This window comes from Apodemus sylvaticus, chromosome 1 (genome assembly GCF_947179515.1).
Source record: "Apodemus sylvaticus chromosome 1, mApoSyl1.1, whole genome shotgun sequence".
Lineage (NCBI taxonomy): Eukaryota > Metazoa > Chordata > Mammalia > Rodentia > Muridae > Apodemus > Apodemus sylvaticus.
The window spans coordinates 118705792-118730335 of record NC_067472.1 but is presented as its reverse complement, the minus strand read 5'-3'; the positions used below and the strand labels follow the sequence as shown (position 1 = coordinate 118730335).

The following is a 24544-nucleotide window of genomic DNA, read 5'->3' as shown; positions in this document are numbered from 1 at the left end:
GAAAGGTGGATTCAAGTATATTTTAAAATGTCTATTGTCATGTTGAAATCAAGGTGAGATTTATAGAGATATTGAAAAATTCTACCTATTGACAATGAAAAATGAGTTGCAAAATGACAGCAGTTTTTAAAATATTCGGCAATCTATGTATCGTAGGCCCTCTTACTCAGTGCTTGTTAGTCCTCTTAGTTTCCTTATACAGTTTGGCTTCAGTGTCATATAAATATACACATATAAATTTATGTATCTATAGAAAAACCACACACACACATACACACACATCAAAATGTACAATGGAAATAAGTAGGGATGGCAACATTGACACATGATAACATGAAATAAATGAAAAAAATGTGTGTATCCACATGTGTGTATTTTTTCTTTCTCCATTCTTTGTCTCTTTACCCAAGTATTCACCAGCATAGACTGTGCTTGCTTTTATTTGTTTTAGCCATTATGATGGGATTAAGATGAAATGACAATGCAGTTTTAATTTATAGCTCTGTGATGTCCAGTGAGATTACACATTTTCAATATGTTTAATACAAGTTTAATTTTCTTATTTTGAGAACTGTCCTGTACATTAATTCATTTGTTGAGTGGATTGTTTGATTTATTATTTAGTTTTCTTCCCCAGGTCATACTCTAAGTATTAATCTTTTTTAAGTTGTATTAAAAAAAGATTTTTTCTCCCACTTTATAAGTAATTTACTCTCTAGGTTATCTATTTCCTTTATGTGTAGAGGCTTTTTAAATAACTTGAGACCCAATTTGACAATTTCTGGCATTTTTTCCTGAATAGTCTTACTTTTAAAATAATGCTGGAGTGGGTGAGCTGGCCAGAATGTGAGCACAGGAGAGATGGCTGCACTTCTCATCTGCTGAGAGAAGGTATGGGCGTGGGAGAGATACTCCTTCCCTCTGCCACCTACAGTAGCCAGATAAACTGGCCCACAGGACATGAGAGCTGGCATCGACTCTCACTCACTACAGTATGCATTAGAGCAGCACAGTAGAGCCATCACTTTCAAACATGGTTGCTCCCTTTTACAAACTAGTCTTACCTTTATCGTTAGGGGGTAAAGGTGTATACTAAGTGCTCATTTTAGCTAGATCACTTTGGAAGCAAGTGTTTATCTGCATTCTAGCTGAATCATATAGACATAGAAGGTCTTTGGATGTGATCCCTTACCACAGCATCCATGTTTCTGGATTAAAACCTCTACATATGGCATTAAGAATTAATGGATCTACTATAAATTAGTAGTGTCCTTGTTTAGATAATGAGGAACCTAGACATTTTATCTATAGGCTAGAATTTAGCTAAGGACATCTGCAACAGAAACAGCTACTCCCTATATGTGTGAATAGAGAGCTTCTCTCTTCCCCTCCCCCGTCAATTAATTACATTTAAACTTGGCATTAATTATTTTAATATGGCCTAGAAACTATCCTTACTCCAATAGCACTGATGTATAAATCAAATTCATGTTGAACTCTAAAACTATGCCTTAAAATTCAGCAACAAATATGCTGACATTTTGTTGTAAATTCACATTATTTTAGAAAATGTTGAAAGCAGAGCTATCTATGCATGCTTTTATTTTTCCTCTTCCTGCTTCTCTACCTTTTTCCTTTTTGCTAGATGTCTCAATATCTTGTGATATAAGCCTCACTATATTAAGATTTTAGTAAAATTAGATAGTAGTAGTTATACCTAATGCTCAATTCTTTTATCATTGGGAAAATGTGAGAATTCCCATATTTTGTAAATGTTCATGACAAAATCATTATAGATCTAATTAAAGAAGATTTAGTTGTCTTATATTTGAATAGCAAGACTCACTTGGATAATCATCACTTTGGTATTTCATTTAGAACAATTTCATTTTTAAGCAATTCAATAAGGAACTTTTAATCATCTTTTACGTTTAATTTTGTCATGGATCCCTAAACACTTTTTTTGTTCATTATTTTTGAGTAAAGAGAAATATATACAACTATTGCCAAGAAAAAGGAAAAATTTATTCTTCAGTGTTATGGGGATAATAGAGATCTTTAATTGATCATATAGTTATTCATCTTCTGTTAGTAGAAAACTTCTCAATTGCAGATAGAATATTATTCTTCTTTGGAATTTAGTAAAGTGGTAGAATCTAATTGAGAAAATATATGCTGGGGCCATGACCTCTACTCTCCTTTCCTATGTGTAAATGATAAAATGTGTATTACATTTCTTATTTTTAAAACTTTTATTTAGTTGCTGAATCTCATGTAACCTGGGCTGTTCTCAAACAGGGCAAGTAGACAAGGATAATGACTTTGAAATTATTTGAATTTATGACTTTGAATTTTCTGTCTGCATGTTGTGGATGCTAGGATTAGAGGTGTGTAGCACTGCAAGTACCAGTGCTAGTGTGTGCAGTGCTGCATTTTGAACTCATAGCTCCATGTTTGCTCTACCAATGGAGCCTATATATCAATATGACTTTACTTTGAGCAGTCTTTGCTGTTTCCCTGGCTTCTGTACCAGTTCATGGTTTGTATGTTTTGTTTTCACCAAAGAGATAATCTCAAGTAATCCTTCTAAATTAATTTACCCATCTCTAGGCTTCTTAGTATCTGCTGGCTTACAGTTGATTCCTCACAGGGAGCCTGTTTGACTAGGTGGTTTTGATTACTCACTCTTGGTACATTCTTAGCATTGTTAAAAATACTTTATGCCTGATACATGTCAATTATTTTGTATTAATATTTTTATTAAGCAAAATTCTGGAAGAATGTATTATGTACATAGAAATTTTTTAGGTATTAGTGATTTATAGATGATATTGATAAACACAGGAAACAGTTCAGCTAAGTGAAGCGAAAGAAAGTCCATTTCAGCCTAGAGAAACTTCTAAGAGCATATGAATTAGCTACTGTTTTATAATTTGCACTATTGCTAGTTACAGATTGCTCAGTGTAAATGTGAACAAAGTGAAAGGACAGACACACTAGAAAGCCATGACAACTCTCTAATATCTTACAAATAATGAGATGGAGAAATCAGCAGCATAATCCTAGAAAATTGTATATATTACACACACATATACAAACACACACACACACATACACACACAAATACAGAATTGCACAGAGACAGAGAAAGACAAAAAGACACAGAGACACAGAGGCAGAGGCAGATAGAGACATAATCACAGGTACACAGACACAGACACAGATAGAGACACAGACAGAAAAAGTGACAGAGACAGACAGCAAGGAGGTGAGAACCAGAATAGCTTCCTGATGAACAAAACATGACTTGATGTGTACTTCACAATGTAAACTTCTCAATGTTCTGTTGTTGGTTCTGGTACTTGCAGTATATTTTGGAGATACCTATTCCTCTTATCTTCACCAACACAGTATTTGGAAGTATTTACTTATATCTGCCTGCCAACACAACAGCTACCTACATGTTGTCAGTTTTTGGTCCCATTTCCAGCCTATAAGTGAAATTAATATTGGAATAACAAGGGATTTATGGTTTTTGGTAATACATATTTGAGGTTCCTTTTTACAACCTATGCTTTGAGACATGTCTTTTCTCTTCCAAATAATTTTTTCACAGGTTCCCAAAAGTTAAGCTACATAGAAATTTAAAAAAAAAAAAGCTTTGTTTGAAGTAAGGACAACAAATCCTGAGCCCTGGTGATGCCCTCAGTTCTCCTCTCCAACTCAACTTCTAAGGGAACACAATGTGTCAACAGCAATTCAGCTCAACTCCAGTTTTACAAACAAAAAAGTAGGCTAAGGACCATTCATAGCTTTTATAATAAGGCCAAAAATTTTATGAGTATTGCTAGGATAAAAACAAGATTTATGTGAATCTGAGTATACTCTAAAAACCCAGTGTCCTACTTAGAATAAAACTCTACTGGTAAAAGAGTAATTAGCTCATACAGTCCTTCACCTAGTCTTATAACAGGGGTATTCCAACTGTTGAAAGAAGGCTTCCATCTGGTATAAAAACATTTAAGTTGTAAATTTTTGTAACAGGAAAAAGTGAGCATACACAAGATAGAAGAAGAAACAGGAAGATAAAGATACAGATCCCATTTACACTAGGCAAATATAGTTGTGTTTAGGTGAAGGAATACTCTTCTCTTATGGTCCTTCAGTGGCAACCAGATACACTTGAGCCTAAAATGGAGTTTATCATACAGTGGGCACCAATGTTCTTTTATTGTTTTGGAGTTTTTAAGGTTATTTTAATCATTTAACTTTCTTTAGGAACAGTCGAGTTACTTGGAAAATCAAGGAATGTATGAGGAAAATGCTTTTTGAAAAAAAAAAGATAAACCATCTATCTGATAAACCATCCATCTTGTTAAAATGTATGTTCAAATTGAAGATTTAATCTTCAAAGGCCAGGGGGACTTTGTATTTTTTATTTCAATTCTATTGTATAGCTATCTAGACAGGTAGGAAGGAGATCAAGAACACTGACTGTTCTTCCAGAGATCCTGAGTTCAATTCCCAGAAACTACATGGTGGCTCACAACCAACTATAATGTCATCTGGCGCCCTCCTCTGGTGCCATATATGGTAGCATATTGTATACACAGGCAGCACACTGTGTACATAATACATAAATAAACTAAAAACTAACCAACAAACAAAAAAGACAGGTAGGAAGCTAGACATCTAAAATGTTTCTTAGGTTTCATGTTATATGAACTTTAAGAACTTATTTGAGACCTAAACATGCCCCATGTTATTTCTACGGGCAATCACTCCGATATACCTCTATATTAGATCTGGAAACATTTTTTTTTCTTGAACTATCTTTGAAGTGTTTCTGATGTTTTCTCACATTTCTGCTTATAAACACACCAATTCAAACTGAGCAGGTGGTGATATTTCTCTTTGCCCAATCATTTGATAATTTTAGATGTATCTTTGAAGAATAACTTAAGGCTTTTGTCTAATTCACTCCTTCTTCACTGTCTCAGTACAAGGAACAGCAATTGAAACAACACCCACCACTATGAAAAAATTTATGTACCTTTTTATCTTAGACAGCTGGACAGTTCTACAAGAAATTAAAGTTATTACATGATACACACATACACACACACACGCACACACAAAACCATGGCACTAAAATAAGTAAACTATTTTATAGTTTACTTATTTTAAAGTAATAAAGGAAAAATATGTAATAAATAAATAAAGGAAAACATATATAAAATTTCTAGAATGTGTTTATTGAGAGAAACTCAAAGGAAAACAGAGGTGACCAAGGATCAGGGCAATTGGCTACTGGTACATAGTCTCTTTTTTTGAGATAAATACCACTTTGTAATTAAATACAGTTAAACAGCATTATGCATGGACTTACTACCACTGGATTTTCCCTTGAAAATTATTAAAATAGCAAATTTTAATGCATATACTTAAAACAATTTAAAGAAATAAATGAAATATACTCACTCCCTTTGGATAAAAAGCAATGGTAAACACAAAGAAAAGTCTTAATTGACCTTAAAATGACTATGATTGCAAAAATTGAGGTGCTCACTCCAGAGTGTTGCACACTAATGTTCAATAAGAATTCATTTCTTTGAATCATGTTGCCCATTTTGACTAGGCATGACTGAGAAAACACGTGCCAAGATTCAAATAAAGAAACTTGAGAGTTCTGAGATGTGCCAAACACAGGAAAGACATTGAAGGATTTGGATGGGGAGAACGAGGGGAAAGGGGGAATAAAGGATCATACTGGGTATAGAAATTAAAAGGTTCTTTCAAGAAAAGATTCATGTCTTTAAAGCAAATGGAAAAATTCTAACCATAAGATTGAAAGAAATATGCATTGATTTCATGTTCATTGAGGGATTTAGTCACATGGTAGTCTATACAAAATAGAACAAATTGTGGGAATAGGCCAGAGAACCTCGTTTCTAAGCCATCTTTTCTGTAAGAAGGGAGAGAAACAAGAACTGATGTTATTCATTATATGGTGGATTTCAGATTCCCTCTGCATTTTATGTGGTCATTGAAATCCAGTATCAGTACAATTTTGTGTTGTTTATCAATCACCTTTCTCATGATGCTTCCATAGCATTTCCATTATTGATCAATATAGTAAATGGGGAATCAAAGTTCCACTGATAACCATTGAATTTCTAGAATCAGATGCTGCAATGGTGGTGGTATTAAATAAGCAAGCAGGGCAGAAATAGGTATAAGAAACTGAACATCTCCACCCCAGGCAATTCTCACCACGCCCCGTTGCCAAGTGTGAGGTAAATGGAGCTCATAAGAAATATGCAACTAAAGAGGAAAGGATGGAAGGAGTCCCTATGAAGTGGAGGGAGAAAAATCATATCCAGATGGGTCACTACCCTGGGAAATGTGCTTCACTCACTGTTTATTTGCAAATCTTATGAATCGGCTTAATATCTAATCCTTGATGAAAATTTAGGTCAACCGAGATATGAAATAATGTTCACAGAAAAAACAATTGTGACTAATGTTGAATATCCATCAGTTAATAAGTGAGAAAAGATTTGAGGACTGTATATAATATTCCTCTAAAAAATACCATAGTAAAGTAAGTTGCAATAGGATAAAAATCTGAAATGGAATTTGAGGTCATTTTCCTTTTGAAAGGTTCAAAAAACATAGCAGGGAGGTAGCTATCAAATGAATTTGGAGGAAGGAGATGAATATGACCAAATTATAATATGTTCATTCATCTAAGAATTCATAAAATATTTTAAAACTCTCTTTGTGAGCTGGGCAATCATTCTGAATTTCAAAGATGGTAATTTTAATATTTGGCATTTGAGTGATACCTGACAAATACATGGGCTGTATGTGAAATATATTGTACAGGGACCTCCATTAGAATTATAAGCATGCAGGGTGGTGGTGGCACACACCTTTAATCTCAGCACTTGGGAGGCAGAGGCAGGCAGATTTCTGAGTTCCAGGACAGCCAGGGCTACACAGAGAAACCCTGTCTCAAAAAAACAAACAAACAAACAAACAAACAAAAAAAGAATTATAAGCAAGTTTGTACTACTACTAACCAAACTGAAGATGCTCATTTTATGTCTCACTACTAGAAAATAGACTAATAGTTCTTTAAATATTATTTATTTAAGACTATAATATAATTGCATCATTTTAAAACTATCATGAATCATGACTGTTATTAAAAAAAAAAAACTGCCTCCACAATAGAACTGCATCACAGCAAATAAAAATAGGCAAAAGAAAATAGGAGAGCTTGTTGAGAAGGATTTTAATGTGAGTGGGAGAGGAATAAAGGAAGATAGCATCAGTGATGGAGATGACAACACATTCTATACAAATATGAAATTCTGACAATAAAGTTAAATAATATACAAAATGAATTTCAAAATCCTTCAATTCAATTGCTAGCTTTTGGAGAGCCATGCTTCCTATAGTAGCTAGATACAGAGATTAGTAGACACCCTATGCAAGCCAGTGCAAAGCAAGCAGTGCTCAAGGGTATTGTCATTTGCTCAAACAGTTTTATGAAAATATTAATATGTAAATGAGGGTTCAGAGAAAGAATTTAGCCCCATGATCTGTATCATTTAAATGACCACACTAGTTTAATACATGTTCTCTCTTTTTTTTTTTTAAATTTTTATTAGCTAGTTTCTTTATTTACATTTCAAATGCTATCTCATTTCCCCTCCAAATACAGGGTACCCATCTCCCCTCCCCCCCTGCTCACTAACCCACTCACTCCCACTTCCCTGACCAGTCATTCCCCTACCCTAGGGCAAAGAGCATTCACAGGTCCAAGGGCCTTTCCTCTCACTGATGTCTGACCAGGTCATCCTGTGCTACCCATGTGGCTGGAGTCATGGGTCCCTCTGTGTGTACTCTTTGGTTGGTGATTAAGTCCCTGGGATCTCTGGGTGTACTGGCTTGTTTATATTATTATTCTTCCTATGGAGCTGTAAACTCCTTCAGCATGCTCTAATATGTTTATAGCAGCCTTATTTAAAATAACCAAAAGCTGGAAAGAACCCAGATGTCCCTCAACAGAGGAATGGATACAGAAATGTTGGTACATTTATATAATGGAGTACTACTCAAATATTAAAAACAATTAATTCGTGAAATTCTTAGGTAAATGGATGGAACTATAAAATATCATCCTTGGTGAGGTAACCCAATCAAAAAAGAACACACATGGTATGCACTCACTGATAAATGGACATTAGCCCAGAAGCTCAGAATACCCAAGATACAATTCAAAGACCAAACAAATCTCAAGGAGAAGGAAGACCAAAGTATGGATACATTGGTGCCTTTTTAGATAGGGTACAAAATACCCATAGGAGGAAATACAGACAAAGTGTGAGGCAGAGACAGAAGGAAAGACCATTCAAAGACTGCTCCACTTGGGGTTCCATTCCATATACAATCATCAAACCCAGACACTATTGTGGATACAATAGTGGACACAAGTGCTTACTGACAGGATCCTGATATAGCTGTTTCTGGAGAGGCTCTGCCAGTGCCTGACAATACAGAGGGGGATGTTCTCAGTCAACCATTGGACAGAGTACAGGGTCCCCAATGGAGGAATTAATTCGTGTTATTTAAATTTAGGGTGACAACTTTTATTATCATTTTCAACAGCATTGTCATAGTTCATTTTTATTTATTATTTTTTATTATATTTTGTATGGGAATAATTTAAATGCATTCATGCATCAGTAGAAAATACATGCTTTTTTGCCTCAGAGGTCAGAAGAGGACATTGTATACCTTGGGACTAGAGTTAGAGATGGTTGTAAACCATCATGTAGGGGATGAAATTGTAGGCCTGGTGTTCTGCAAAAACAAGACCTAATCACCATTTCAACTCTCCACCTACAATATAATTATTACTATCATCATCATCATCATTCATTGAGATCATTGAATCTACATGGTAAACATGTAAGTGGTATAAAATATATTCATCAGAATGCACTTTTAAGCATATTCTGTTTGAGTACTTCAGTGGCCAAACTTGCTTCTATTGTATTCTCAAATCATGTATGTTTTCATATGTAGTTATTTAAATTTTAAGTCAGTTTTCAGTTAAGTCATTGAATTACAGAGATATTAAATCACACCATTATTGAGGAGAATCAAAAGATTTAACCCACATAGGTTTAGTTTTAAAAAATCTGGGTCTTATAGCAGAGGATGGCCTTTTTTAACATCAAAGGGAGGCGAGGGCACTCAGCCCTGAGAAAGCTCAATGCCCCAGTATAGAGGAATACCAGTACAGGGAATCAGATGTGAGTGAGTTAGTTGGTGAGCTGGTAGAAGTGGGGAATGGGATAGGATGTTTTTGGAGGGGAAACCAGAAAGAGGATAACATTTGAAATGTAAATAAAGAAAATACCTCATTAAAAAATGAAAAAATTCTCGGTCTTCATTGCTAAGTAATAATTTTTCTTTGCCTTAAAACTAATAAAACCAAATGATATATAATTTTAAATATATAAATGAAAACATATAGTCAAATTAATGGCTTTTTAAGTTAGGCGAATATATACTTAATATTCCTATAACCTATCTATTTGCCATCTATGGCGGAGCAAATTAAGATATTTTATGTCTAATAACATCCTTTTTCTTTTTCTTTTCTTTCTTTCTTCTCCACTTTCCCCCTTTCCTAGTTTCTTGTTTAAAGCATTGTTCTTGCTTTCTACAGCCATGCACAATCCTTGATGTACATTAGGCCAACGCATAAACATGGTTGGTAAGAATTTAGGTCTGCAGTTGCACTGTGCCATGCTAGTAATGATCAGTTGTAGCCTATGAGCAGTTAGGCTTTCGGGGTAACCAAGAAATGACCCCTGCCAGCTACATTACTAAAGACCTTATCCTCAGCAAGCCAGAAGGAACTTCCATAGAGCAACTTAATCTCATAATCAACTCAATCAGATAACTCTATGTGTGAATGACGACATATGATACAGAGGAATCAATGTCTCCAATGTCTCATGTCTGAAAAATAAAATTTTTAAAAGATGAATTCTAACATGTGATTTCAGGCTGCTATTATTGTGTGTTCACCAAAGTCTTAGGCTATAAAGGTAGCTAATAACATAGCTTGTAAATACCAGCTATAGTAAAAGTATTTAGCCTTATTAATATTTGCAATTGATAATATCTCATTTAACCTGACCAGATATAGAATCTTTAAAAGATTACCTGATAGTGTAAGTCCATCATTCTGTCCTATTGAGCATCCAGGTTTTACAGAAACCTATTATAGTTAGTTGGACTAGTCTTGCATGAGATCATGTAGCTGATATATGAAAAAGCACAAAACTTTTGTTTTATTCTCAACTCAAATTGTTACATTTATTGCACCCAAACTGGGTTTATGTCTAACTGTCTACAATACCTTGGCATTTATTTAGTTTTTAAGAAATTACTAACATTTACTTGTCATACGGCCTAAAATATATAATAGAAATGAAAACAAACTAAAACAATAAAATCTTTTTTGTTGTTTTTTGAATCAATTTCTTTTTTATTATATGTTTTTATTTTCTATATTCTTTGTTTACATTCCAAATGATTTCCCCTTTCCCAGTTCCCCCCTCCCCATATGTCCAGAGAAAAAGGAGAGAGGTAATTGGAGAATGGGTGCAGAGAAGAAGGTTTATGGGACAATAAAATCTTTTAAGAATACTTTTGCTCCAAAATGGAAAGAAATAATTATATAATGACACTTTCACACAAATAAACTATCTAGTGAAATTATTTCTTGACAACAACTCTTGGGTTTTCTATAGTGTACTAAAAAGGTTTGAGAACCCAATAAATAACAATAGATATCTTATTTTTGTCTTGTTAGTAAAGCCATTCTATAGTTTTTCTTCTTTTAGCTAGTCAGTGTTGCTGTTTTTTTTAAATTGAAATGTACCATTATGACTATTCAAAACTACCTGATGACAGAGGAAGAAGTATCAGAAATTTGATACTACCAACCATATTATAGTTGTTAATTCTTTCTAGTTTTTTCTGCTTAGCTCACTTTCAGAGACTTTAAAAAAAATGGGGAAGTTTCTTAGTTACTGCTTTACTGCTGTGATAAGACACCATAACAAATGCAGTTTATAGAAGGAGTGTGTTTGTGGCTTACCATTTCAGAGGGTATGACCTTCTGACCATCATGGTATGAAGCATGGCAGCAGGTAGACATTCATGGTGCTAAGGTGGTCACTATGAGCTTATATCTTGATCCACAAGCAAAACACAGAGTTAATTCAAGGGCTACCTCCCTAGCACACCTCTTCCAACAAGACCACAGCTCCCAATTCTTCCCAAACAGTTTTATCCACTTTAAACTAAATATTCAAGTAAATGAGCCTATGGCTTCCATGCCAGTTATATACAATGTAAAAGTCTCTTCTGAGATTCAAGGAAATGTCTTAATCCCAACCCCCTAAAAAATCAATTATAAAAAGTCAATTATATATTTCTAATATAAATTGTTACAGAATATACATTACTGTTCTAAAAGGGAAAATGGGGTTCTTAGTGGAGATATACTGTCTAAAGGAACACTAAAACCTTGTAAGACAGACTCCAAATCCTTTAACTCCATATTTGATGTCAAAGGACTTAAATGGCACCACTGTTCTGGCTTTGTTGTCCACAACACATTGCTTTCCCAGGGATGATTCCAATTCCTGCCTATAGTCCTCCTTGGCAGATATACCAAGGCTCTGGTATCTCTACAAGCTTGGCGTCTCTCCCACAATTCATGCTTCACTGTCACAGCTCCATGTAATGACATCTCAGGGCTTCCAGGCAGAGATCTCCTGCCACACTCTTAGCCTTGGCATTTCTACTTAACTGCAGAGGATAATTTCACATCCCCTTTAATCTTATATTCTTCATAACTCTAAAGCTAGGTTGATGCTAGGAAGTTCAGCTACCTGCTTAAGATAGATCTTGGCCCACTTTCTTAAGCTACATTTGCAAAATCTTTGATATATAAATTACTCAGACCTTTTCCTTTCACAAACTGAAGAAATACCTGGGTGGAGTATTGCTCTAAGGTTCCACTTACTTCATCTCAAACCTTGGCTTCTTCAGTCCTTCCCTAACTCTTCCCCTGGGGCCCCTGAGTTTGGCTGTAAGTATCTGCATCTGTCATAGTCAGGTGCTAGCAGAACCTTTCAAGGGACAGCTGTGCCAGGCTCCTGTCTGAAGCACTTCTTGGCATGAGCAATAGTGTCAAGGTTTGGTGTCTGCAGATGGGATGGATCCAACAATCAGACAGTCTTTTAATGGCCTTTCCTTCAGGCTCTGCCCCATTTTTTTTGTCCCTGTTTGTTTTCATTAAGAAGGAATAATTCTGCATTAAAGTTTTGAGATGGGTGGATGGCCCCATCCCTCAACTGGGGGTCATGACTCTCTACTAGAGGTGGTCTCTTCAGGCTCTTCCTCCCCTTTGTTGGGTATTTTGGCTAATGTCATCCCTATTGGGTTCTGGGAACCTCTCACTTCTCTGGTATCTGGGACTTTCTAGTGTCCACCCTTACCACCCCTAGTTCTCCATCCCCTACTGCTACATACCTCCATCCTATTTCCTGACCCTCTGTACTTCTCTGTCTCCTCCCACACCTGAATCTGCTCCCTCTTTTACCCTCTCCTCTCCCACCCAGATTCCTCCCTCCATCTGCCTCCTATGTTTATTTTGTTCATGCTTCTAATTATAACTGAAGCACCCACACTTCGGCCTTCATTCTTGATAGGTTTCATATGGTCTCTGAGTTGTACTGTGGGTATTCTGAGCTTTGGAGCTAATATGCACTTATCAGTGAGCACATACCATGTATGTCCTTTTGGATCTAGGTTATCTTACTCAAGATATTTTCTAGTTCCATCCATTTCCCTGAATAATTAGTAAAGTTGTCATTTTTAAAACTAAGTAGTATTTCATTGTGTAAATGTACATTTTCGATATCCGTTCTTCTTTTGAGGGACATCTGGTTTGTTTCTAGCTTCTGAAAATCATAAATAAGACTGCTATGAACATAGTAGAGCATGTGTCCTTGCTATATGTTGAGTATATGCCCAGTAGTGGTACAAGTAGGACTTCAAGTAGAACTATTTCCAATTTTCTGTGGAACCACTGTGGTCACTTGATCTTTGACAAAGAAGCCAAAAAAAGAAAAATACAGTGGAGAAAAAAAAAGCATTTTCAACAAATGTTGCTGGTCTTAAGGGTGGGCTGTATGTAGAAGGTGCAAAATGATCCATTTTTATCTCCATGTACAAAGCTCAAGTCCAAATGAAATTGAAAAGCTTTTGTAAGGCAAAGGACAATGTCAATAGGACAAATCAGCGACCTACTGATTGGGAAAATATCTTTACCAACCCTACATCCCATAGAGGGTTAATATCCAAAACATACAAAGAACTTGAGAAGTTAGACTCCAGAAAACTAACTAACCAAATTTAAAAAAATAAGATATAAGATAAACAAACAATTCTAATTGGGAGGGAGTAGAAAGCAATCACAGAATGGGGGAGGGTCTTGTGTGGGAAAGGGGGCAGGGAGGAGAAGAGGGGAACATGATCAGGTATTGGGTGGGGGAAAAGGACTGAAGTCTTGAGGACCAGCAGAAAGAATGGAAAAAGGCAACCTGGGGAGGCTCCAGACACATCGGCAATAAAGGATGGTCTTGTTAGACACCAAAGGAAGGAGAAGCCCTTGGTCCTGGAAAGACTTGATGCCATAGTGTAGAGGAATACCAGGACAGGGAAGCTGGGGAGGGTTGATTGGGAAGGGGAGATGGCTTATGGGATTTTAGGGAGGAGGGGGGAACCAGGAAAGGGGACAACATTTGATATGTAAATAAAAAATATTCCTAATTAAAAAGAATCTCAGGCACAGCAGATGCTGCCAAAGATGTGAAGAAAGAGAAACAGTCCTCCTTTGCTGGTTGGATTGCAAGCTGGTACAATCACTAGCCTGATAATGAAAGAAGTACAGAAGTGTTCAGTTAGCCTCAGGCATATTTTTAAAACAAGAAAGCAGCCATATTATTTGCTAAAAGTTCACAAGACCAGTCTCTAACACAGCTGCAAATAGTGTTTCCCCCTCTATAAATTCTTGCGCTAGACATCAATAGTCCACATTACTCTCTCTGTACACAATCACATGCTCCTACCAGGATGTCTCCCATTAAACCTCACACCATCCAACTACTTTCTCAGTTCAAAGTTCCACATTGTTTTATAGTCTTCAACAAAACAAACAAAACCGATATAGTCAGGCTTGTGATAAGAATTGTTCACTACTCCTTTGTGTTAACTTCTGTCTCAGTGATTTTTCTATTTCTTTGATAAGATCCTGGGATCAAAGCAACATAAATGAAAGACATTTTTAGATGTTTACAGGTTCTGAAGGTTTGGATCCATGACCCTCATGGTGAACAACATGGCAGCAGTCATGTAGGTAGGCATGACACAAGGGAAATAGCTGAGTGCTTATATATTAATGTATAAGCAAGAGGCAGAGAAAGTAAACTGGACTTTTTGAAACCCCAAAGCTTGTCCTTAATGAAAAACATCCTCTAACACAATTACACCTCCAAAATCTTTCTGTTTAGTTCAACTAACTACTAAGGATTAAACCTTCAAATATATAAGTCCATCACAGGGACTAACAATGTATTCAGATCTGTAGTCCAAACTTCTAGCTATGTGCCTAGAATATAATATATATTAATAACTTGTAAATGCACATTTTCACTTATTATTAATTTTTGTTTAATCACCAGTATATCAGAACTGAGCAAAGCACTATATACATAGACTGCTTGTAGATAATTCACACAAAAATATTTTGATTATGGCATTGACATATTTGTTAGTCTAAGAGAATTTTTTACATTTTTTGGTGTTGTTTCTTGTTTTATTTTTATTTTTGTCATTTCTCAAGAAGGGTCTTACAGTGTAACCTTGACTGAACTGAAACTCACTATGTAAATTAAGCTCTTCTTAAACTAAGTGAAGTTTTGATCACTTTCTATGGTGATATGAGAAAGTAGCTGAGGTAAGATTTGACTATTTGGTTGCCACAAGTTCTTCCACACCAGCATATATTATTATTGTAAGAGTTGTAGGAGAAAAACTGGATCATACAAGCATCACTTTGACAGTCTGTACCTTTATGAATGAAGAGGGAAACAGTCCTAAACAGTAAGAGGAGATTAGGTAGAGGACAGTTTGACACTTTTTAGAGGTTTACTTCAATCACAAATGACATGGAGAATTTACTCTTTAATTAAAAAGTCGTGGAAAATGATTGGGTACTGAGGAACACTCGGAGAAGATTTGCTGTTTATACCTCAAGAGTTGTAGTAGATTAAAACATTTCTCATATTATCAAATTCCTTTTGCTTGTTTGCATAGGAGGCAGGGTAACAAAATTGAATCATTTGGCATTTTAGCCCTAAGTTGGAGAAGCATTCAAAAGGGGCGGCTTCAAAAAACTGTTAAGTAATTAAAAACAAACCACACAGAAGAGATAAAAAGAAAATAGTATAGGCTATGGGAAATTTTTCATCTAGGGCAATCAAGTAAATGATCAGTCTTCAAAGGCCAAGGAGAAGATGGGTCTTCCTTCTAATTAGTAAACAGGGGAATATTACTGAAAAGTTAATATGAAGACTTGGTGGCAAATTTCCCTGCCATTTCTAGGACTCATTTACAAGGGTGCATATTCATGGAGGGAAATAGCCTGGATCCCAGTTCTCCACAAATACAGTGAGAAGTCACCGCTTCACTGATTCCCAGATATCTCTGAGATAACAGAGTATGAAGCTTGGTAACCTAAAGAGATACCTAAGGTATTAAAATAAGAAAAAAAATAGGTTGCATGTCTTTTTCTTGGTCATCTTCATATAATTTTATGGGACTTATGGTATTTAATGTGCTCAAATGTAAACAAAGTAAAAGATCCACCTACCAGGTTATTAGGGGAGAAAGTAAAATGTGCATCAGCATTCTACAATGGCAATGACATCACATACTTAACAACAACTATTATTTTGATGTTATTATCCAGCATATGTCATATGGCACTAAAATAACGAGGAAAAACCTAGATTAAGTTGATATATGGGGCTCATAAATTGTTTTACCTCCCTACCAACAGGGCTCTTTTTTCTGTGACCAACTTCATGAAATTCCGTGAACTCAGGTTGTTTATCATGGACCAGTCTTTGAATCTCTGCAAAGCTTATAGGTCTGCCTCATCTTAAATTAAATTTTGGGGTGAGATTGTGGTCATTACAGGAATGATTACAAGGCAAGACCTTGTGTCTAGTAAAGTGGTTCTAGTGCCACCTTTAACCCCCAAAACTACCCTATATCAACCAGGGTCAAATGTTCCCTGGACTGCTGGAGAGATGCTGAAACTCCTTTTATTTTTTGGAATGTATACTATGTAACTATTTCTTACATTGCCTTCTTCAGAATATAAAGAGGGAGGGTTTGATTTTCATAATGCAGAAAATGATTTACACAAATCGTGAGCCAGAAAACTTAGTTCATTATGCACTTTGCTACAGTTATGAAATGTATCCTAGAGGTTTCTGTTACTATAGTTAAGTAATATCAATATGACTAGACTGACTACAGATTTAGATATTCAAAATGTAATTTGACCAAGATACTTTGGAGTATATAGGACTATCCACATTAACACCTTCATAGATTATTTAATGCTATACATGATAAAATAACTCACTCTATGCATTCAGGTTTAAGCAGTGTTGTGTTGCATTTTGTCACACTGATTTGTGAGGTATTATCTTCCCCGACTCCACATTAAGTGACTTCACATTGGATGCCTGAAATTGAAGGCCCTGTATTGATGCTGTGGAAATCAAGAAATGAGGTGAATCAAGTTCTTTATGATAGAATGCCGCATTTCCTGTAAACCTTGTTTATGTTGATTTATGAAGGACTTTTTTTTAATTCGATATATTTTTATTTACATTTCAAAATGATTTCACCTTTTCTGGCCCCCCTACTACCTGAAAGTCACATAAGCCCCCTTCCCTCCCCCTGTTCTCCCATACACCCCTTCCTGTTCTTCCTGTTTGCCCTATACTGCTACACTGAGTCTTTCCAGAACCAGGGGCCACTCCTCCATTCTTCTTGTACCTCATTTGATGTGTGGATTATGTTTTGGGTATTCCAGTTTTCTAGGCTAAAATCCACTTATTATTGAGTGCATACCATGATTGATCTCTTGAGACTGGATTACCTCACTTAGTATGATGTTCTCCAGCTCCATCCATTTGCCTAAGAATTTCATGAATTCATTGTTTCTAATGGCTGAATAGTACTCCATTATTTCTGAGAAAGTGAGAAAAAATAATAATGATTGATGAATGTCTGAATTGCAACCATCAGTTTTCTGATGGGCTTTCTCTCACACCATGTCGGGTAGAAATTTTGAGTCTTGAAGAGAAATAAATCAAGAGGAAGGACAGTGAATTACTTGAGAAGTTACTCTAAAAGTAAGAGTCCATCTCCAGTAGATAGACAGCTCCTCAAGAAGAGGGGTGTTATTACCAACACACAGTCAAAATTTTTGACCCAGAAGGGTTATTTTCTAAAAGAACTGCAGGGACAAATGAGAAGAGACTAGGTGAAAGGCAGTCCATTGAATGGCCCATCTGGGTATCCAATTCATGGGAAAACATGGAGGTCTGACACTAAAACTGATGCATGGTAAACTTACAGATAGGAGCCTAGCATGGTCCTCTGAGAGACACAGTAGCTGATTGAGACAGAGGCAGATACTTACTTTCACCCAACCATTGGAATGTAGTTGGGGACCCCTATGATTAAATTAGGGGAAGGATGGAGGAAGCAGATGAGGAGAGTGACCCGTAGAAAGATGAGCAGCTTTAAGTAACCTGGACCCTTGGGATCCAGATGCTGAACATCCAACAAAGCAACATACATGAGCTTGTCCAAGGCCTCTGACACATACAGAGCAGAATTGTGCCCATTCTGGCCTCAGTGGAAGAAGAGACACCTAATCAAGATACTCGAGGCTCCAGGGAGAGGGGAGGCCTGGGGGATGTGGTAGAATCCTCTGGGAGACAGGGGGAGGAGGAATGGGATAAGAAACTGTGGGAGGGGAAGCCAAGATGGGGGATAATGTCTGTATTGTAAATTTAATAATAATAATAATAATAATAATCTAGAAAAATCAAATGCCTTGAAAAATGCAGTAGATGTCATTAAGGGTTTTTAAAAATCCTAATTGACAGAACTGTGAAAAGATGCTAAATATCAGAAGTAAGTATACAGCAATGTGTTAAGAATAGTAATGGCAATATAAGATCTGAAAAGATGGCCCAGTGGGTAATGCACTTATGAAGGAAGTAGAAAGCCAGACTCAGATCCCCAACACTCAGAGAAGTAAATGTTATTGGGTGAGGGTGACAGCTCACCTCTCTTCCAACTTGTCTGCAGGTGGAGACAAGCTATATCTGGGTAGCTAGACTAGATACTTCAGTAAACTTTTGGTATAAGTGACAGATCTTATCTTAATATATAAATGATAGCTATGGCAGAAGATATTCAATATAAACCTCTAGTTTCATACACACAGATGCACAAACACACATGTATCCCAAAAATATATGCAAAGACAAAAGATAAAAAAAATTAAAGAATTAAGACATGCATATCTTGTTATTTACTTTGCATGCTCCATTAACTGACTCACTAAAATAAATTAATATTTAATGTGGATATTTTTGTAAGGTTTAGGCATTTTCATCCATCTTTTCCTTTATCCATTAATCATTCTATTTCATGAAAAATTAATAATGATTAAATTAACTTATGTTTTGGTCATCTAAAATTACTGTAACATTCTCTGACACAAAATCTCTTTAAAGCCGATAAATAATGAAAATGCAGCTCACTAGTAATCCAGCTAATGGAATAGAAAATGCTCCATTTTTACATGAACTAAGGAGATAGAAATACTAGGGTAATAAAAATGAATATATATATATATATATATATATATATATATATATGTATACATACATATATACAACAGCTAGTATACTGCAGATGTTCAAATATATATACATTTGAACATCTGCAGAATACTAACTGTTGCTCAAACTGGTTTTCTATAGATGTTTGCTTTTTGCTTCTCCAACTAAACATTAGAAGCTGTCATTTCTGCTTCACAGATGAAGAAATCATCAGTTCGTTATTGTTTGTAGACATATGTTTTGAGGACCCAGAACTCAGTTCAGGAGAATCTAGTCTTGTTTGACAATAAGATTTTAAAGGTTACTAATATATGTCATAATTCAATGACTGATATAATAAAGAAATTTGGAGAATATCAGGAAAATTTGAAAACCCATTTCATTAATACACAATACATTAAAAACATTTTAAGGATAAGCTGTTTTCAGAACATGGGGTTAAATTATATACTCCAGCTAATAACATAATGTAAACATTTTGAAATGTGCAATCAAGTAAAGGCCAATATAGATAGAACTAGAAAGCTATGCAGAAAAATACATGAGACAATGTTGGGGATATTGAAGGCTTAGATCCCAACTACTGCAGTAAGCAGTGTTTCATGATAAATCCAGTCACACAATCTTTTCTTTTGTTCCCATGCTCATAAAAAATTGGTCATTACTCTGGGCTGTCAGCCAACAAGTGTACAATAACCTATCTGTGAAAACAAACTAAAACTAGAAAATGTTTTGCAGCTAAAGCATGATAATCATCATGTTGGACTTCAGTGAATTATAATCCTTTAGCAAATAGTCTTTTGTTTTGTTTTGTTTTGTTTTTTTCCAAGACATGGTTTCTCTGTGTAACCCTGGCTGTCCTGGAACTCACTTTGTAGACCAGGCTGGCCTCAAACTCAGAAATCCACCTGCCTCTGCCTCCCAAGTGCTGGGGTTAAAGACGTGCACTTTTACCCCACCACTTGGACAGCAAGTAGTTTTGACTTGATGCTGAGTGCCACTCCCTCAACAGAGTCATGGTTGTTTAAGACTGGGAATGCTACAGAATGTCATAAAACAAAACAGTAGAGTTTGCCACACTTCTTGGTGCTCTTATAAAAGATTTCTCTGTAGCATGCAACATTCTTTGATGGTGATTTTTACCTTATATATTTTCTTAAAATTAGAGTGCCTTGTAAGTTAATGTGTAATTATACAAATTATTTTTTGTCATTTTAACAATATCCATATCATCTTCCCTTGGAGTAGGTTTCATCTCAAGCAATTGCTTCTTTACTTTTCTGAAACATTTGAGTCCTAATTCTTTGAAAATTCTCTATGAAGTTTCAACAATTTAATCACATCTTTTGTCTACCTTTCTAGGACTGTTACATTTCAGTCATTTCTCTCACTGATGTGTTGAACCTTTCAAAATCATCAATAAGGTTATTTTGTGGAATAGTTTGAAAAGTATTGGTATTAGGTCTCCATTGAAGGTCTGATAGAATTCTGAGCTAAAACCATCTGGTCCTGTGTTTTTTTTTTGGTTGGGAGACTGTTAATGACCACTTCTATTTCTTTAGGGGTTATGAGACTATTTAGATGGTCTATCTGATCCTGATTAAACTTTGCTAGTTGGTAACTGTCTGGGAAATTGTCCATTTCATCCGTATTTTACTGTTGTGTTGAGTATAGGCTTTTGTAATAGGATATGATAATTTTTTAAATTTCCTGTTTCTGTTGTTATTTCTCCCTTTGCATTTCTGAATTTGGATACTGTCTCTGTGCCCTCTGGTTAGTCTCGCTAAAGATTTATCTATCTTGCTGATTTTCTCAAAGAACCAGCTCATGGTTTTGTTGATTCTTTGTATAGGTCTTTTTGTTTCAACTTGATTAATTTCAGCCATGAGTTTAATGATTTCCTGCCTTGTACTCTTCTTATTGCTGTGTATTTGCTTCTTTTTGTTCTAAAGCTTTCAGGTGTCCTGTTAAGCTGCTAATGTATGCTCTCTCCAGCTTCTTTCTTGGAGGCACTCAGAGCTATAAGATTTCCTCTTAGCACTGCTTTCATTGTGTGCCATAAATTTGGGTATATTGTGCCTTCATTTTCATTAAATTGTAAAAAGGTTTTGATATCTTTCCTTATTTCTTCCTTGACCAAGGTATCATTGAGTAGAACATTGTTCAGCTTCCATGTGTATGTGGGCTTTCTTTTGTTTTTGTTGCTGTTGAAGACCACTTTTACTCCATAGTGATCTGATAGGAGGCATGGAATTAGCTCGATCTTCTTATATCTGTTGAGATCTGTTTTGTGATCAATTATATGATCATTTTTGAAGATGGTACCATGAGTGCTGAGAAGAAGGTATGTTCTTTTGATTAGGATGAAATGATTTATAGATATCTGATTTTTCCTTTGATAAGTATAAACTGTCTTTCTGTGTCTTTTTTGATGACTTTTGGCTGAAAGTCTATTTTATTGGATATTAGAATGGATATCCCAGCTTGTTTGCTGGCAATACTTGCTTGGAAAAAATGTTTTCCAGTCTTTTACTCTGAGGTAGGGTTTGTCTTTGACACTGAGCTGTGTTTCCTGTATGCAGCAAAATGTCGGATCTTGTTTATGAATCCAGTCTGTTAGTCTATGTCTTTTTATTGGGGAATTGAGTCCATTGATGTTAAGAGATATTAAGGAATAATGATTTTTGCTTCCTGATATTTTTGATGTAATTTTTATATTTGTGTGGTTATCTTCTTTTGGGTTTGTTGAAAGAAGATTACTTTCTTGCTTTTTCTAGTGTGTAGTTTCCATCCTTTTGTTGGTGTTTTCCATTCATTATCCTTTGAAGGGCTCGATTTTTGGAAAGATACTGTATAAATTTGTTTTTGTCGTGAAATACCTTGGTTTCTCCATCTATTGTAATTGAGAGATTTGCTGGATATAGTAGTCTGGGTTGACTTCTGTGTTTCCTTAGGGTCTACATGAAATCTGCCCAGGCTCTTCTCGCTTTCATAGTCTCTGGTGAGAAGTCCAGTGTAATTCTGATAGGTCTACCTTTATAGACCGGATAGGTCTACCTTTACCTTGACCTTTTTCCCTTAGTGCTTTTAATATTCTTTCTTTGTTTAGTACATTTGGTGTTTTTTGGAATTTCTTTTCTGGTCAAATCTATATGGAGTTCTGTAGACTTCTTGCATGTTCATGGGCATCTCTTTCTTCAGGTTAGGGTAGTTTTCTTCTATAATTATGTTGAAGACATTTACTTGCCCTTTATGTTGGAAATCTTCACTCTCTTCTATACCTATAATCCTTAGGTTTGGTCTTTTCATTTTGTCCTGGACTTCCTGGATGTTTTGGGTCAGGATCTTTTTGCATGTGTCATTTTCTTTGACTGTTGTATCAATGCTTTCTATGGTATATTCTGCATCTGAGATTCTTTCTTCTATCTCTTGTATTCTGTTGTTGATGCTTGGATCCATGACTCCTGACTTCTTTGCTAAGTTTTCTATGTCTCAAGTTGTTTCCCTTTGTGATTTCAATATTGTTTCTACCTCTTTATTTAGATCCTGAATGGCTTTGTTTAATTCTTTCACCTGTTTTGGTTGTGTTTTCCCTTAGTTCTTCAAGGGCTTCTCTGTTTTCTTGTGTTCTCCTGTATTTCTTTAAGGGAGTCATTTATGTCCTTCTTTAAGGCCTCCATGATGCCCTCCATCAGCATCATGACCTGTGATTTTTTAAATCCAAATTTTGCTTTCCTGGTGTGTTCGGATATACAGGACTTGGTGTTGTGTGAGAATTGGGTTTTAAATGGTGCCATATTGCCTTGATTTCTGTTAGCAACATTCCTACATTTGCGTTTTGCCCTCTGGTTATCTCTGGTGTTAGTCTGTCCTGCTGTCACTGTCTGGTGTTTGCCCCTCCTTTGTGCCTGTAGGTCTATCTCAGCAACCCTGGGCAACCTGCTTTCCCCTGGCACAAATTGCTGTGGTGCTGTTGAGTTCCTGGGTGCAGGCAGAGTCCTGGTGTGTTGTGTCCCAAGTGATTATCTACTTTGGTGATCCCTGCATACCAATGTTACACAGTAACAGGAGCAAAGATGGCAGCCAGACCCACTCTCCTGTAGCTGTATTTGGGTATGTAGCTCTGTGGTATGTAGTCCCAATGAACTCTGGATGCAGGCTGTGTTGGCTGTCTCCTCTGTGCTGCTGGGTATATAGATGGTTTCCTGGGCCACTTGGAGGTGGCATGCTGTGGCCAGGGATGTTTCCTATTGGGAGGTGGAAACCGGAAGGATCCTGCCAGAGGACTCCAGACAGAATCCTCCGATCTGCAGGGCTGGTCTCACTTGTGCAGGTTGCCTCCTCTGCGCTGGCTCCTGGTTGTATAGCTGGGTTCCTGAACCACTTGGAGATGGCGCAGCACTCTATTTCTAAAAGAATTTCTTAAATAGTAACACTTGAAGTCAAATTAAACATAATGCAATGCCTATAGAATAAGTAGTATATTTTTAGCATGAGAACATTAACTATTTGAATCTCATAACTTTGAACAGGCAGTATCATTGCTATGGAGCCATGTACTTTGAAGAAAATCTTAATTTTTTTGAGTAGTTGGTCTCAAAGTGGTTTAAAATATTTATCATCTAAAAGCAAAAAAAAATATTTATCATACCACTTTGTAAGCAGGCGTGTGTCTTTTTGAAAAAAAATTATTGGTTATTTTATTTATTTATTTATTTATTTATTTATTTATTTATTTATTTTACATTTCAAATATTATTTTCCTTCCTAGCTTCCCCTCTCCAAGTCTCCTAACCTATTCTTTCCCCCTTGCTTCTATGAGTGTGCTTCCTCAACAACCCACCCACCCTTTGATACCAAACAAGGCCATCATCTGCTACATATGCAGTTACAGCCATGGTTGCTTCCATGTGTATCCTTTGGTTGGTGGCTTAGTTCTAGGGAGCAATGGGGGTCTGGATGGCTAATAGTGTAGTTCATCCAATGGAGTTGTAAGTCCCTTCAGCTTCTTCAGACCTTCCTCTAACTCTATTGGGGTCCCAATGCTCAGTCTGATGGTTGGCTGCAAACATCCTCAAATGTATTAGTAAGGCTCTGACTGAGCCTCTCAGGAGACAATTATATCAGGCTCTTGCCAGCAAGTACTTCTTGGCATCAGCAATAGTGAATGGAGTGTGACAGTCTCCTGATGGCCTTTCCTTCAGGCTTTGCTCCACTCCTTGTCCCTGTATTTTCTTTAGACATCAGCAATTCTCCTTTGTGTCTTTTTTTTTTTTTTTTTTTTTTTTTTTGCAATTGACTATCATCAGAATCAAACATTTAGTTTAATTTTAAATCGGTTCTCTTTTTTTTAAGTGGAAATGTGGACATTGGTTTCATTTAACATCCCCAGCTGCATTAGGCCCTCCATCTACAATACAGCTAATTTGAGCTTTGTAGAT

General features: G+C 36.1%; 1 protein-coding gene and 1 pseudogene across 2 annotated transcripts in view; one reads left to right on the top strand and one right to left on the bottom strand.

The window, feature by feature from the left end:
* Grm5 (glutamate metabotropic receptor 5) overlaps positions 1 to 24544 on the top strand; it is a 551762-nt gene that overhangs the window by 185903 nt on the left and 341315 nt on the right. The window lies entirely within an intron of this gene.
* Positions 1 to 24544, bottom strand: part of LOC127684628 (splicing factor 3A subunit 1-like) — a 112420-nt pseudogene that overhangs the window by 84020 nt on the left and 3856 nt on the right.